The 14,175-nt window shown below is 38.3% G+C and overlaps 1 protein-coding gene and 1 long non-coding RNA gene across 2 annotated transcripts in view; one reads left to right on the forward strand and one right to left on the reverse strand.

The window, feature by feature from the left end:
* LOC310734560 overlaps positions 1–14,175 on the forward strand; it is an 88,108-nt gene that overhangs the window by 10,401 nt on the left and 63,532 nt on the right. The window lies entirely within an intron of this gene.
* chrm3b (cholinergic receptor, muscarinic 3b) overlaps positions 1–14,175 on the reverse strand; it is a 141,300-nt gene that overhangs the window by 2,929 nt on the left and 124,196 nt on the right. The window lies entirely within an intron of this gene.

Genomic DNA, 14,175 nt, shown 5'->3' on the forward strand with positions numbered 1-14,175 from the left:
TGAAGCAAAACAGAGAAATTTACAGTACCGTACAGTACAAACTATACAGTAAATATAACGGTTCCCGAACCTTTTCCTCTGACCTCAAAAAGAAACACGCTGAATGCGAAACAAACCGATGTCTTAGTGTTTAATCACTTCTTTACGAAGGTCAGCACATTGAACATCGCAAACACCATATGGATCCGTGATAAACTGAAAATTAATAAAAAAAATTAAATTAAAATGTATTTTCTGACCATGAATTACATTAGTAGACATTTTTCAGGTAAAATATTTCCGTAACTTCGTAATGTGTGTGTTTATGCACACAGCTAGCTAAAAGAGGTTTCAACTAACACTTCACACTGTTCACCTGTAGGTGTCCCTACTGCAGAATAATCATGCAACTGAAACATAATTTGCGAGTAAATAATCCTAATTCTACACAAAATATTAAATAAACGTAAATAACAATTTATATATTTATTCATATGAAACAACATCTATCTGTGACAGCTACAGTATATATGTTTGCCTGCCTTGCGAAATGTAAAATATGTGTACAATTTTGTCGTATCGCTATAGTCATTGTATGATCAAAAAATCATAAGACGAACCATCATAACTTTGGTACCATCAGTACAAATCGAATCACTCAATCCGACCCGGTGTTTGATGATACATTCTCTATTTTTCAGTTGCGTTTATGTATTTTTTTCTCAGCTTCTGACCTTTAGCACTAGTTTAATGGAATGTAAAGCTTGGAACGGGCGTGGGTAGGTGTCTGAGGACTCAAACATGTACTTTCTATTATTATTATTATTTCATATAAAAAAACTCCTTTTTTTAGATTCAGCTGTAGCTTATGTCAGAGAGCTTATGCCAGCTCATAGAAAACGAGCTAATGTTTGCATAGCCATGTGCTCTTGTTTTCATTTATGTCTCCACCCTGTCATGTGATTTGTCATTCCCCACACGTGTATGTACTTTCAGACGTGTCTCCACTTCTTTGCCTTAATAATACCTTTCTGTTTCTGCTTTTTCAAGGCAAAGTATCGCATTCAGTACAAAACAAGCTGTTTTGTTCTCTAAACACGTTTTATGCTTCTTGTTTTTTTTGTTCAGTATCTAACTTTGTTTCTCATTCATGTTCTTGTTTCGCCATCGCTGTGCTGTTTGCCAATTGCCTGACCTTAACCTACTCTATGCTTCTGTTTTCTTTCATTTGTCTGTCCGTATAATAAATAAACACTCCCTAACACTTGTATCTACCTCTGCTATTATTCACTCTTAAAACACATTAACCTGAGGAGTAAGGAAAATTTTTTTCAATCAATAAATATATAACAAAATAAAACAAAACAAAAAAACAAACACAAATAGATAAAATAAAAGGGTTAACTTTTATCAAAATGTGTTGTTATTTTGGCATTCTTAGACATGGCTTGCATGGTACTTCATTCAAAAGTGTCACACTGGCAACCCAGAATACTGATTAGTTTCACCTGCAGCTCATTAACCTTCATATAATCACTGCACTTGTTCATTATCATCTACGAAGATTTACAGGCATCCTAGAAATATAGCCAGGTTTCTGATCTTTAGCACAAAAAATGTATTTCAAAGTACAGACGCTCCCCACCTTACAAGCGAGTTACGTTCCGAACGACCGTTCGTAAAGTGTTACTGTGTTCGTTATTGACTACGCGTACCTTCTAATGATGTGAGAGCTATAAATACTAGCTAATAAACAATAAAATATATTAAAACAAATTGAAATACTGTATACAATATTTTGTATTGAGTAAAAATTAACTTAAACATGCCCTGGAACAAATTTCACTTTGAGGACAGGTTTGTTCGTATCCGCAAAAAGGCCATAAAGTGAATGTTTGTAGAGTGGGGAGCATCTACAACAAATGCTAACCAAGAGTTAGTTACAAATGCTGTAACTAACTCGTGGTTAGCATTTGTTGCTTTGTACCTCAGGCAGTTTGATTGTATAAAAAATGTGAAAGAAAGTAACGTGGCAAGATTTTGTTCGGTTTGCTGTCAAGAAAGTGATTAAAAAAAGCCTTTTTGAAGCATATATGCTTCTGCAGTACCTCGAACTTACCACTAGGTGAATGTACACTATTGTATTGGATGTCTTAGGAGGTGGTAGCATAAAACCTTTCATACACATGAAATAAAAGACCCAAACCTGTTCCAGCATGAAAATGCCCCTGTGCACAAAGCCATCTAGATGAAGATGTGGTTTATGTGGATTCAAATAAAATATCTTAAGTGACCTACTATAGAGCTCTGACCTTAACCCTATTAAACACTTTTTGGATTAATGAACCCCAATAACCCCAGGACTCCTGACCTCACCTATACCAGTAGGACATATGAGCAAAATCTCCACAAGCACACTCCAAAATCTAGTGCAACTTCCCCCCAAAAACCTGGAGGTTATTATAATAGCAAATGTGGCCTAAATGAGGAATAGGATGTTCAAAAAGCACATAGGAATATTATGATCCTTCTTATGAAACTATTATTATATATAATATATTTTTGTTGCGAATTCGTGTGCTAGAAAATATCTCCCTGTATTGTCTTAACCCTCACATACTGTAAACAGAGTTACCGTTTTTTTCCTTCATATTGTCTTATCATAAATATCAAGCTGCCCTGTAGTCACTGCAGGCAAAACTCATTCGGCTGCCACTGAGCAGTGAGGGAGTCGAGTCGCTGCACACCCAGAAATGTGCTCGCTCATAAGTTCTGGCATACATAAATAGCCACCTGCAGGGACAAAGAAAGGTCGAGTCAGGATGCCGGAAATGAGAATACATCAGGTTTCATGTCAGGTAAAGCAGCAGGGGACTGGACAGCAGTGCACCAGCAGGACAGCCACGATAACACAAAGTAAGAAAGATGGATGGAGAAAAAAGGTGGATGAGAACTATGTGATTCATCAATTCAAAAAAATTGTGCATGTACAAGATTTTAACATTTGAATCAGTAAAAGCCGATTTATTTATGTATAATTTTAAGAAGATGCGCTATACCTTTATCATTTAAAAAGTGATCAGTAATTCGTGACCAATATCTTATAGTATGTTTAGAGATTTTTCCTTGCAGAACTGTTTCAAGCGCGTTCTCTCAGCACCACTGCTGCTACGTGTATATGACCTATCACAACACTACGGAGGCGGGTCCTAAAAGTCACATAGACTATAGATTAACATGGCAGGGAGGTAGAGCTGCATTTTTCTGGATATAACATAACAGCACATTGTTTTGAGGACAGATTTATTTAATAATTTTTCTTTCTTTTTTCTTTTTTTTTGCACTAAAAAGGCCTGTTTGTGAAAGAGCCATGCGTTAGAAGTCAGAAATCAGCACTTTTGCTTTCTAACGCATGGCCCTTTTACAAACAAATAAAATAAAAAGCGAACAAAAAAATAAAAGCGAACTTTTTGTACCATATTAAACTGTAAAGCATCATATTTTTTTATTGCACTGAATAGAATTGTGTTGAATTAAATCGAAATCGTATCGCACCACATTGTAATAGGGGTGAATCGTATAACATCGCGGTGGTAGCTAATTCTTATGTATCGTTAATGTATCGTATATGAATTGTACATGATTTTTCAGTAAAATCCTGAACAAGTAGTTAAACAGGTCTTACATTGAATACACTGTACAGTAATAGCGATAAATACCCAAATTGTTATTGGATTTCCATCAATCATACAGATTTATTTTTAGAACAAACACCAGCTTGGTATCTTGGTATCAAGTAATAAAATGATTACTTGCTAAAGACAAAACAAAAAAAACAACAACTTCATAGTTGTTACTTGAAGGATCAGCTTTATGGGTGAAATCAGGTTGTGATTAAATTGTTTGATTGCCTTTTTACCATCAAACAGCACTTCTGGGAAAACAGAGCAAGTCTGAGACAGCGATACAAAACAGTGAGTGCAATCAATCCGAACTTTTTCTCACACAGATTAAAGCTAGAGATCTGAGGTTAAGAGCCCCATGTGCTTCTCCTGTTTTCTCCATCAAAAGTAATGCAATGCGTCAAAACCTACGACAATCTCTGGCAGTCAGTCAACTACTGCACCCTCCTGGATTTAGATATGGGAATGATATTTACACCGAGTGGAGACATCGAGGTCAGGACACCTCTATTTTATTGCACCTAAATAAAAACTGATTAGATTCTTAATACGACTTTTCAAAAAGGGGCGTGTGTTAGAGAAAGGTTAGGAGAGCAAAAAATGTGAAAAAGCTGAGTCATTGCTTCGCTGCTTGACTGGTTTAGAACAATGTAGAACATAGGCTCTAGAAGACCTTCTAGATGAAATTAATTGTTGTATAAGGTGTAAGTTCTAGGACTTACTCATACAAGTAGAGGTCGACCAATAGGAGTTTTTCTCTGGCTATTGCCAATATTTAGAAATCTTTTTTGACCTTATTGGCCTTCATCCTATAAAATCCAACAGTTCATTAATTAGAAGTGATTAGGGATGCACCGAATATTCGGCCACCGAAAATTTTCTTTTGGCCCATTTTCGGTTTTCGGCCGAAAGACTTTGATCACCGAAAAAACACGGCCGAAACAGTTTGTTGTGATGACGCAAACAGAAACCGCGGCCTGCACGTGCATGTCTAAAACAACATGTCTGCGGTGTGGACGTGTTTCAGTATATCTGAGAAAGACCCACGGATAGCGATTTGCAAAACATGTAATGCCGTAATTTTCTCTGCAAAAACTTTCTCCACATCGGGTTTAATTTATCACCTGAAATCCAAACATCCCGATCGCTATGCTGAATATGAGAGAAACGCGGCACAGAAAAGCAAAACCCCTCCGAGCATGCGCACTCCGTCTGTGGTGGACGTTTTTAAAAAGGCAGGAAGTTTCCCAGTGATAGTGTTGTATTGTATCTTTAAGCAGTTGCACTTGTTCTGAATGCACTTCGTTTTTATGAAAAAACATATTCAATTTTAGCCTTTTAGCAGGACAGAGGGCCTGTACATTATTATTTAATGTACACATGAGTGCATTTAAGTTAAACATTTAAGTTTGAATTTTTATTTATTTTATCCTGTGCATTGTTGCAATGTGCTATAAATAAATATTTTAATAATTTGTAATTGATTTATTCTTTGAAACTTTAATATTGATTTATGCAATTGAAATGCCTTGATTTTAGTAAGTATAGTACACAATCATAGCAATAAATGCAATGGAAATAATAATTGGCACAATTTCTTTCGGTGTTTCGGTTTTCAGTTTTCTCTTTTTACTCTTTTTTGGTTTTCGGTTTCGGCCAAGAATTTTCATTTCGGTGAATCCCTAGAAGTGATACAGAAAATTGCTTAAATTAAACATTTATTGAACAACAAATGCATTTGCAATCAGTGCACTTACCAGGTTTTGGTCCCCGTGCCGATCTGTAGCCGAAACTACAAACTACGGACGCCGTCAGTTGTTTATTCAACTGTTATGCTGATGATACCCAACTATATATCTTAGCAAAACCAGATGAAACATCTCGATTGAACATGTTAAATGAGTGTGTTAAAGAATTAAAAGATCGGATGACGCATGACTTTCTATTGTTAAATTCTGATAAGACAGAGATTTTGCTCATCGACACAAAAACCAGTGCACAGAAGCTCCAGCATTCTAACATGTTTTTAGAAGGATGTACTGTAACTATTAGTTCAACAGTAAAAGACCTGGGAGTTATTTTAGACAGCAACTTGTCTTTTAAAAATCATATCAACCATATTACAGAAACAGCCTTCTTCCACCTTAGAAATATTGCTAAGCCTAGAAACATGTTATCTATATCTGATGCAGAGAAGCTCATCCATGCGTTCATGACCTCCAGACTGGACTATTGTAATGCATTACTAGGTGGATGTCCTGCATCATTAATAAACAAGCTACAGTTTGTCCAGAATGCAGCAGCCAGAGTTCTCACAAGGTCAAAAAAATATGACCATGTAACCCCAATTTTATCATCCCTACACTGGCTACCTGTTAAGTTTCGAATCGACTACAAACTACTGCTACTTACTTACAAAACCCTAAAGGTTTCAGCTCCTATGTATCTATCCAGTCTTCTAACAAGCTGTAATCCGTCACGCTCCTTGGGATTTTAAAACTCTGGACTTCTAGTAGTTTCTAGAATAGCTAGTAGTTTCTAGAAAGTCCACTAAAGGTGGTAAAACATTCTCATATTTAGCTCCTAAACTTTGGAATAGTCTTCCTGACAGTGTTCGGGGTTCAGACACACTCTCCCAGTTAAAGCCTAGCTTAAAGATGTATCTATTTAGTGAGTCCTACACCTAACACACATCACATCATCACATTGTACTCCAGTACATCTGATCACATGCACATTATCAACTTGTGCTTGTTAATATTATAAACAGCAGCTACGCTAATTCTTCTCCACTGCTTGTCTTTCTCTACCTATCCCAATGCATCCTGAGATTGCGCCAGCATAAAAGACATACAAGACGTGATAGTAAAAACTACACAAATACGTTATTAATGATCACAGACGGTGTAAAAGCGGCTAGCTTTATATATTCACAGTTGTAGCTCTTTTGGTTTCATTGTTTGGGTGCTGAATACAGACTACTGCCACCTGCTGGTATAGGAGAGTTTTGTTCTCTCACGCAAGAAAGAGAACATCATTTATACATCTGAGCAGGTCCTGAACCCTGCTCACCCGTATAAATTAGTTAATTTTAAGTTGTTCTGGATAAGGATGTCAGACAAATACAATAAAAGCTAATTTAATATGATTCCATCATAATATGAAACATTTCCTATGATAAAATTATTTATTTTCTCCCAATTTATTCTAATCTTTAATTTAATACAACTGGTTATTTTTTGACTAATGCATGACAACTGCCCTCTTCCGTATACACGATCTCACAGACAACCATGATTGGCTACTGTTGTAATGATCGCTGAAACAGAGTAATGGCATTGTTCCCACCAAGACAGCAGGTGTTATGTTTTCTTGAACTCCACTGGGATTGTCCGGATTCGAACTTGCAATCGCTCAAAGACAAGGCCAAAGCATTCCTGCTGTGTCATTGTAGAGTCATATTGGCTGTTTTTGATGGTTAATCGTTACATAAGCATGGTGCTGTAGTACAGACTGTGAGGCTCTTCTTCACAGCAAGATGTTAATTAATTTTTGTAGAATACTTTATTATACAGTCAACATTACACAAACTCCTGCATAAAATCAGTAGCGGTGTCGAACATTAAACACAAACCTTCACCTAAACATCAGTATGTTCTCCATCTCTCTCCACATACTCACACATATCTGAGAAACCGACAAAATTAGGATTAATCACATGAAAGGTGGGCCTCTCTCTCATCTTATCGTCTTTTATCAAAGAGCACAGACGAGATCCGGGAACAAATTATGGTAAAAATTTCAAACCTTGTGCCTTATTGGAGTTGTGCGTATATTACAGCTTCATAAGGAGATGTATAGGCTAAATGACAAAACACTTAACACGTAAAAAATGAGAGGTCTGGTGCTCGATATATAAGACATTTACGCATAGTGCCAGTGAACAAACTGAATAATTTAGCTGTAGTGGCACTCCACATTTCACAAAAACAGTGTTTAATCTTTCATGTGGCTGTCATACAGTGGCTCTTCATAAATGTCTGGACTCTGTACAAGGCCAGGCTCTATAGAATTGTTAAAGCTCTTGAAAAGCTTGAAAAACTTTATAGGCCTTTTCGAGGCCTTTCTACACCCGCAATATGTTTAAGTCTTCCTCATATTATGATGCTGTCATCATACATTACGCACAATGTGAATGTTACACAGTGAGGTCAAGCATGCCTGGTCAACTCCAGACCCAAGAGCTGCTTTGTTTCCTGAGATCAGAGCACATAATGTGTGAAGGGTAAGAACAGTAAGGTGGGATCTGCTGATCTCTGTTAGTCATGCTCATTAAAACTGTGAACTTTCATTTCACATTCTGAGCAACATACCATTTAATATAATACAGTGGGTAAGAGGTATTATCAAAGACACCTCTCATCCCCATAATTTACTGTTCGTACAATTTCTACCAGTAAAAACGCTACAGAAAGAACAGCTTTTTTTCTTTAGTCATACAGTTTTCTGAAGTCAGCCACTAAGCACTAACTGCTAGCCTTCACCCAATAACTAAACACTTGCACATTCCTGCAATTATCTGTTTTTCTTTCTCCACAAACATTATTATTAGATTATCAATTACAAATTGTCATTTGCACATCTGCATCCACTTTGTGTCTACTGCATAATTTTGCAATATCATCATAATTATTTATGTGATTTAAACTTAATGCCATTTGCACCACTGATATGCAGCCCGATGTTTATCTTTACCTGTACAGCAGCAGTCGCCAACTGTTTTTACATCACGCACCAATTTTATGCAAGACATACAAGACACTGGGGGGAGGGTCCGCATTTATTTAATATTTCTTGTAGAATCAGTCAGAATCAGTGGCAATTTAATTGATTGATGCATAGAAAAAAAACTCGGCATACATTTTTTTAAACATGCTGCAGACCTAAAAAGTCAATAAAATGGAAATACATTTTTATTTTAAGTTTTAATTCTTGCTGTGTGGCCCAAGACCAAATAATTCAAGGCCTGGTACCAGTCTTTCATTTTCATTTATTTGCACTTCTGGTTGGATGCTACTGTTCATTTTATTGTCTCTGTAATTACAGCTACTGCTACTGATAAGGCACATTATGGCCGCCTGCCTAATATATCCTTGTTCCTGTTGACTGACCACTGCAGTCGGGGAACAACTCACAAGACCTGCAGTTTTGGAGATGCTCTGACCCAGTCGTCTAGCCTTCACAATTTGGCTCTTGTCAAACTCACTTAAATACTTATGCTTGCCCATCAAGTTTGAGGACAAAAATGTTTACTAATGTGTCTAATCTTTTAACTGAACTATCCTCGTCTGGGGACAGATAGTGGGATTAAACATCATTACAAATGTACAACTGAATATTATTAATTATTTATTATTAGGTAAACCAGCCATTATGGTTGCACAACCAGTTCACTTTTAGTGAAGATTTCAGTGGGTACTTTAAATGTTGGTATTATGACTGGCAAACGGAGAGAGGTAGCTGATATGATGGAGCGGAGCGGGAAGGTGGTAGCTCAGTGGTTAAGGCATTGGACTTTGAATCGGAAAGTCACAGGTTCAAAAACTCAGTTGTAAGTCGCTCTGGATAAAGGGCATCTGCCAAATGCCATAAAAGTGGAAAAAGGTACAGATGTGTGTTTAGGAGACTAAGTGGAAAGGAAATAAGGCCAGGAACATTGGATGGGTGTTTAAACTGTTATCATGGTGTGGATGAAAAGAGAAATGGTTTAGGAGTGATCCTTAAGGAAGAGTACAGTAAGAGTGTAGTGGAGGTGAAGAGAGTTTCTGATAGAGTGATGAACGTGAAGCTGGAAGTTGGAGGATTGATGATAAATGTCATCAGTGCTTATGCTCCACAAGTGGGTTGTGAGATGGAGGAAAGGGAATTCTGTAGTGAGTTAGATGAAGTAAAGTGTACTTAGGAAAGAAAGATTGGTGATTGGGGCAGACCTCAATAGAACAGAGGTGATGAGGATGTAATGGGTAGGTATGGCCTTAAGGAGAGGAATGTGGAAGGGCAGATGGTGGTAGATTTTGCTAAAAGGATGGAAATGGCAGTGGTAAACACTTATTTTAAAATAAGAGTGAAGGAAGGTGCACACAGGTGGACTATATTCTATGTAGGAGATGCAACCTGAATGAGATTGGAGACTGTAAGGTGTTGGCAGGGGACAGTGTAGCTATAGCGCATCGGATGGTGGTTTTTAGGATGGTTTTGGAGGTGAAGATGAAGAGGAGAGTGAGGACTGAAAGAAGAATAAGATGGTGGAAACTGAAGGAGGAAGAGTGTAGTGTGAGGTTCAGGGAAGAGGTCAGACAGGTGCTCAGTGGTGGTGAAGAGGTGCTGGATAATTCGGCAACTACTGCAGGAGTGATAAGGGAGACAACTAGAAAGGTACTTGGTGTGACATCTGGAAATAGAAAGGAAGACAAAGAAACTTGGTGGTGTATTGTGGAAATGCAGGAAAGCATAAAGAGAAAAAGACTGGCGACAGAATTGGGATCAACAGAGAGATGAGAAAAGTAGGCAGGAGTACAAAGAGATGCGGCAGCAGGTGAAGTGGGATGTGGCGAAAGCCAAGGAAAAGGCATATGAGGAGCTGTATGTGAAGTTGAACTCTAAAGGAGAAGAAAAGGAGAAGGTGGAGGAAGTATTTTGCAGCTGATGAATGAGGAAAATGAGAGAGAAGGTTGGATGATGTGGAGATGGTAAAGCAGGAAGTGGATAGGATTAGGAGTGATTTGTGATAGCAGAGTACCTGCGAGAGACTGTGGTGAGACCTGCAATGTTGTATGGATTAGAGACCGTGGCATTGAGTAAAAGACAGGAGGTGAAGCTGGAGGTAGCAGAGCTGAATTCTTCAAAGGGAGTGACAATAATAGACAGGATCTGTGCCACATTGATTGAAATGCATACAGTGAAACTTCTAGTCATTCCCTGACTTGTGACACAGCTGAATTTCAATGCGACTAGTGTTGGGTGAGTTTCAAAGGTCCAATCATACCTTAAAGATTTCAAATTTAATCTTGAAGCAAGTTTTAGTTCTGTGATATACATTTGTACCACACAAAATGCCCCACTATTGTCAGAAAAAATATAAGTAAATAATAGATATATCTGCCTCTAGTTTGTATGTCTTCACTGAATACTTTTAAGATAAGTGTGTAATTATTCTGGGATACAGTTTTAAATGTACTATAGTGCTAGATATACAGGTTAAGCCCTTTTAAAGTGGCCCCATAATTGTAAAATTACTTGCCTGGCCATTTATTTGATGTCTTAATTATTATTATATATATTTTTTTTTGTGATGACCTCTATGTATTGTCATTGCAAAATCCACTCTTCACTGAATGGTTGGAGAGGGCACTAGTCAGAGTTTGCAAACTGTATCTGTAGCAAACTGCACAAGCTCAAATGTATTTTTGTGAATTTAAAAGCTGTTTTCTCATTGACAGAGGAGAAGAAATAGCAACAAGAATAGCTGGACATCGTGAGGAAAGGTCAGCCAAAACAGTCCAAAACTGTTGTGAAGCTTTTTCATGAACCATTTACACTTTTGCGTTTCCTTTTCTGTTTAATTTGCATGAAACGCACAATTTGCCTTCATTTTAAATCCGTAAAAAATGCACAAAAGTGCACGAAAACCCGGGGTCATTTTATGAGGTTAAAATTGAGGCTTCTGCAAGGGATGATGTCTGCGGGCTGTGGCTACAGTGAAAGGAGACTTGAATTGTGTTTAATGGGTTTCTTACTTCAGTAATGTCATTCATTCTCCCTGTATGAGATTCCTGTCTGTGATGCGGCGCTCTGTTATTGTCAGGCTGGATGAACGAGCAGAAGCCGAAGTTCAACAGAACGAAAATGTGTTTAATGATGAAGGGAATGTAGATAAACCAAACCAGCAGTAAGCACGAAATCACAGAAAGCACAGGCAAAGAGCAGTTCATAAGATATATCCACAGAGTAGAACCACAATGAAATAAGTCCTTGGTGTCACTCCACAATGAGATAGTCCATTGAATGAGCAATCAGAAGGTCCAGTGATGTTCTCCAGACTAATCGGTAGAACGGACGGGGAGTGTTTGGAAGTGTGTGCTTATATAGTGTGAGCTGATAAAAGTCAGGTGTGCATGATTAATAGGCTGGGGAGCTGCTAGGAGGAATGTGTGGTTAAAGTGAGGGTGTGGCTGGTGGATCCCTAACAGTTATACTGGGTTTCTCTTTATTATTTATGCTTTCTAAAAACTTAACGAAGGCCTTTAGAGGTGGATTGATTTCGGTACGCACCACTGAAAAACTACTGTAGGCATTACAATTCAAGCCACTAACAAAAGTATTGGGACACCTGACTTTTTCAACCATATGTGCTTCTCTTCCAAATGTCCCTTTGCACAAAGCCAGCTCCATGAAGGTGTAGTTTACATGGGTTGAAGTGGAAGTTCTCCTGCTATAGAGCTCTGATCCCAACCCTATTTAATACCTTTGGGATGAATTAGAACCCTGAATGCACTCCAGGCCTCCCCACCTCACCTACAGTGAGGAAAATAAGTATTTGAACACCCTGCTTTTTTGCAAGCTCTCCCACTTAGAAATCATGGAGGTGTCTAAAATTGTCATCGTAGGTGCATGTCCACTGTGAGAGACATAATCAAAAAAAATAATAAATCCAGAAATCACAATATATGATTTTTTTAACTATTTATTTGTATGATACAGCTGCAAATAAGTATTTGAACACCTGTCTATCAGCTAGAATTCTGACCCTCAAAGACCTGTTAGTCTGCCTTTAAAATGTCCACCTCCACTACATTTATTATCCTAAATTAGATGCACCTGTTTGAGGTTGTTAGCTGCATAAAGACACCTGTCCACCCCATACAATCAGTAAGAATCCAACTACTAACATGGCCAAGACCAAAGAGCTGTCCAAAGACACTAGAGACAAAATTGTACACCTCCACAAGGCTGAAAAGGGCTACGGGGAAATTGCCAAGCAGCTTGGTGAAAAAAGGTCCACTGTTGGAGCAATCATTAGAAAATGGAAGAAGATAAACATGACTGTCAATCTCCCTTGGACTGGGGCTCCTTGCAAGATCTCACCTCGTGGGGTCTCAATGATCCTAAGGAAGGTGAGAAATCAGCCCAGAACTACACGGGAGGAGCTGGTCAATTACCTGAAAAGAGGTGGGACCACCGTTTCCAAGGTTACTGTTGGTAATACACTAAGACGTCATGGTTTGAAATCATGCATGGCACGGAAGGTTCCCCTGCTTATACCAGCACATGTCCAGACACGTCTTAAGTTTGCCAATGACTATTTGGATGATCCAGAGGATTCATGGGAGAAAGTCATGTGGTCAGATGAGACCAAAATAGAACTTTTGGGTCATAATTCCACTAAACGTGTTTGAAGGTAGAAGACTGATGAGTACCATCCCAAGAACACCATCCCTACTGTGAAGCATGGGGGTGGTAGCATCATGCTTTGGGGGTGTTTTTCTGCAAATGGGACAGGGCGACTGCACTGTATTGAGGAGAGGATGCAATGTATTGCGAGATTTTGGGGAACAACCTCCTTCCCTCAGTTAGAGCATTGAAGATGGGTCGAGGCTGGGTCTTCAAACATGACAATGACCCGAAGCACACAGCCAGGATAACCAGGGAGTGGCTCTGTAAGAAGCATATCAAGGTTCTGGCATGGCCTAGCCAGTCTCCAGACCTAAACCCAATAGAGAATCTTTGGAGGGAGCTCAAACTCCATGTTTCTCAGCGACAGGCCAGAAACCTGACTTATCTAGAGAAGATCTGTGTGGAGAAGTGGGCCAAAATCCCTCCTGCAGTGTGTGCAAACCTGGTGAAAAACTACAGGAAACGTTTGACCTCTGTAATTGCAAACAAACAAATATTAACATTGACTTTCTCAGGTGTTCAAATACTTATTTGCAGCTGTATCATACAAATAAATAGTAAAAAAATCATACATTGTGATTTCTGGATTATTTTTTTAGATTATGTCTCTCACAGTGGACATGCACCTACGATGACAATTTCAGACCCCTCAATGATTTCTAAGTGGGAGAACTTGCAAAATAGCAGGGTGTTCAAATACTTATTTTCCTCACTGTACATCATTAACTGGCTTTACTAATGCTATTGTGTGTGGATGATCACAAATCTCCCCAAGCACACTCACAGAAGAGTGAAGATTATTATAACAGCAAAAGGTTATTACATTTGGATTGGGATGTTTAAAAACCACAAACAAATCTTTGGATTAAGTGTTCACAAACTAGTACTTATACAAAATCTAATTTCTAGAACACATTTAAAGGTACATTCACACAATTTTCACACATCCTTCTGCCTTGGAGTTAAATTCTAAGCCTGAATGTGATGCTCATGATCAATCACAGCCCCACTGAAAGAGTTCAAGAAGGTTTCAAGCCTCTGTCGTAAGTTTTTAGGGGCG

The sequence above is a fragment of the Silurus aristotelis genome (assembly GCF_946808225.1).
Source record: "Silurus aristotelis genome assembly, chromosome: 12".
NCBI lineage: Eukaryota > Metazoa > Chordata > Actinopteri > Siluriformes > Siluridae > Silurus > Silurus aristotelis.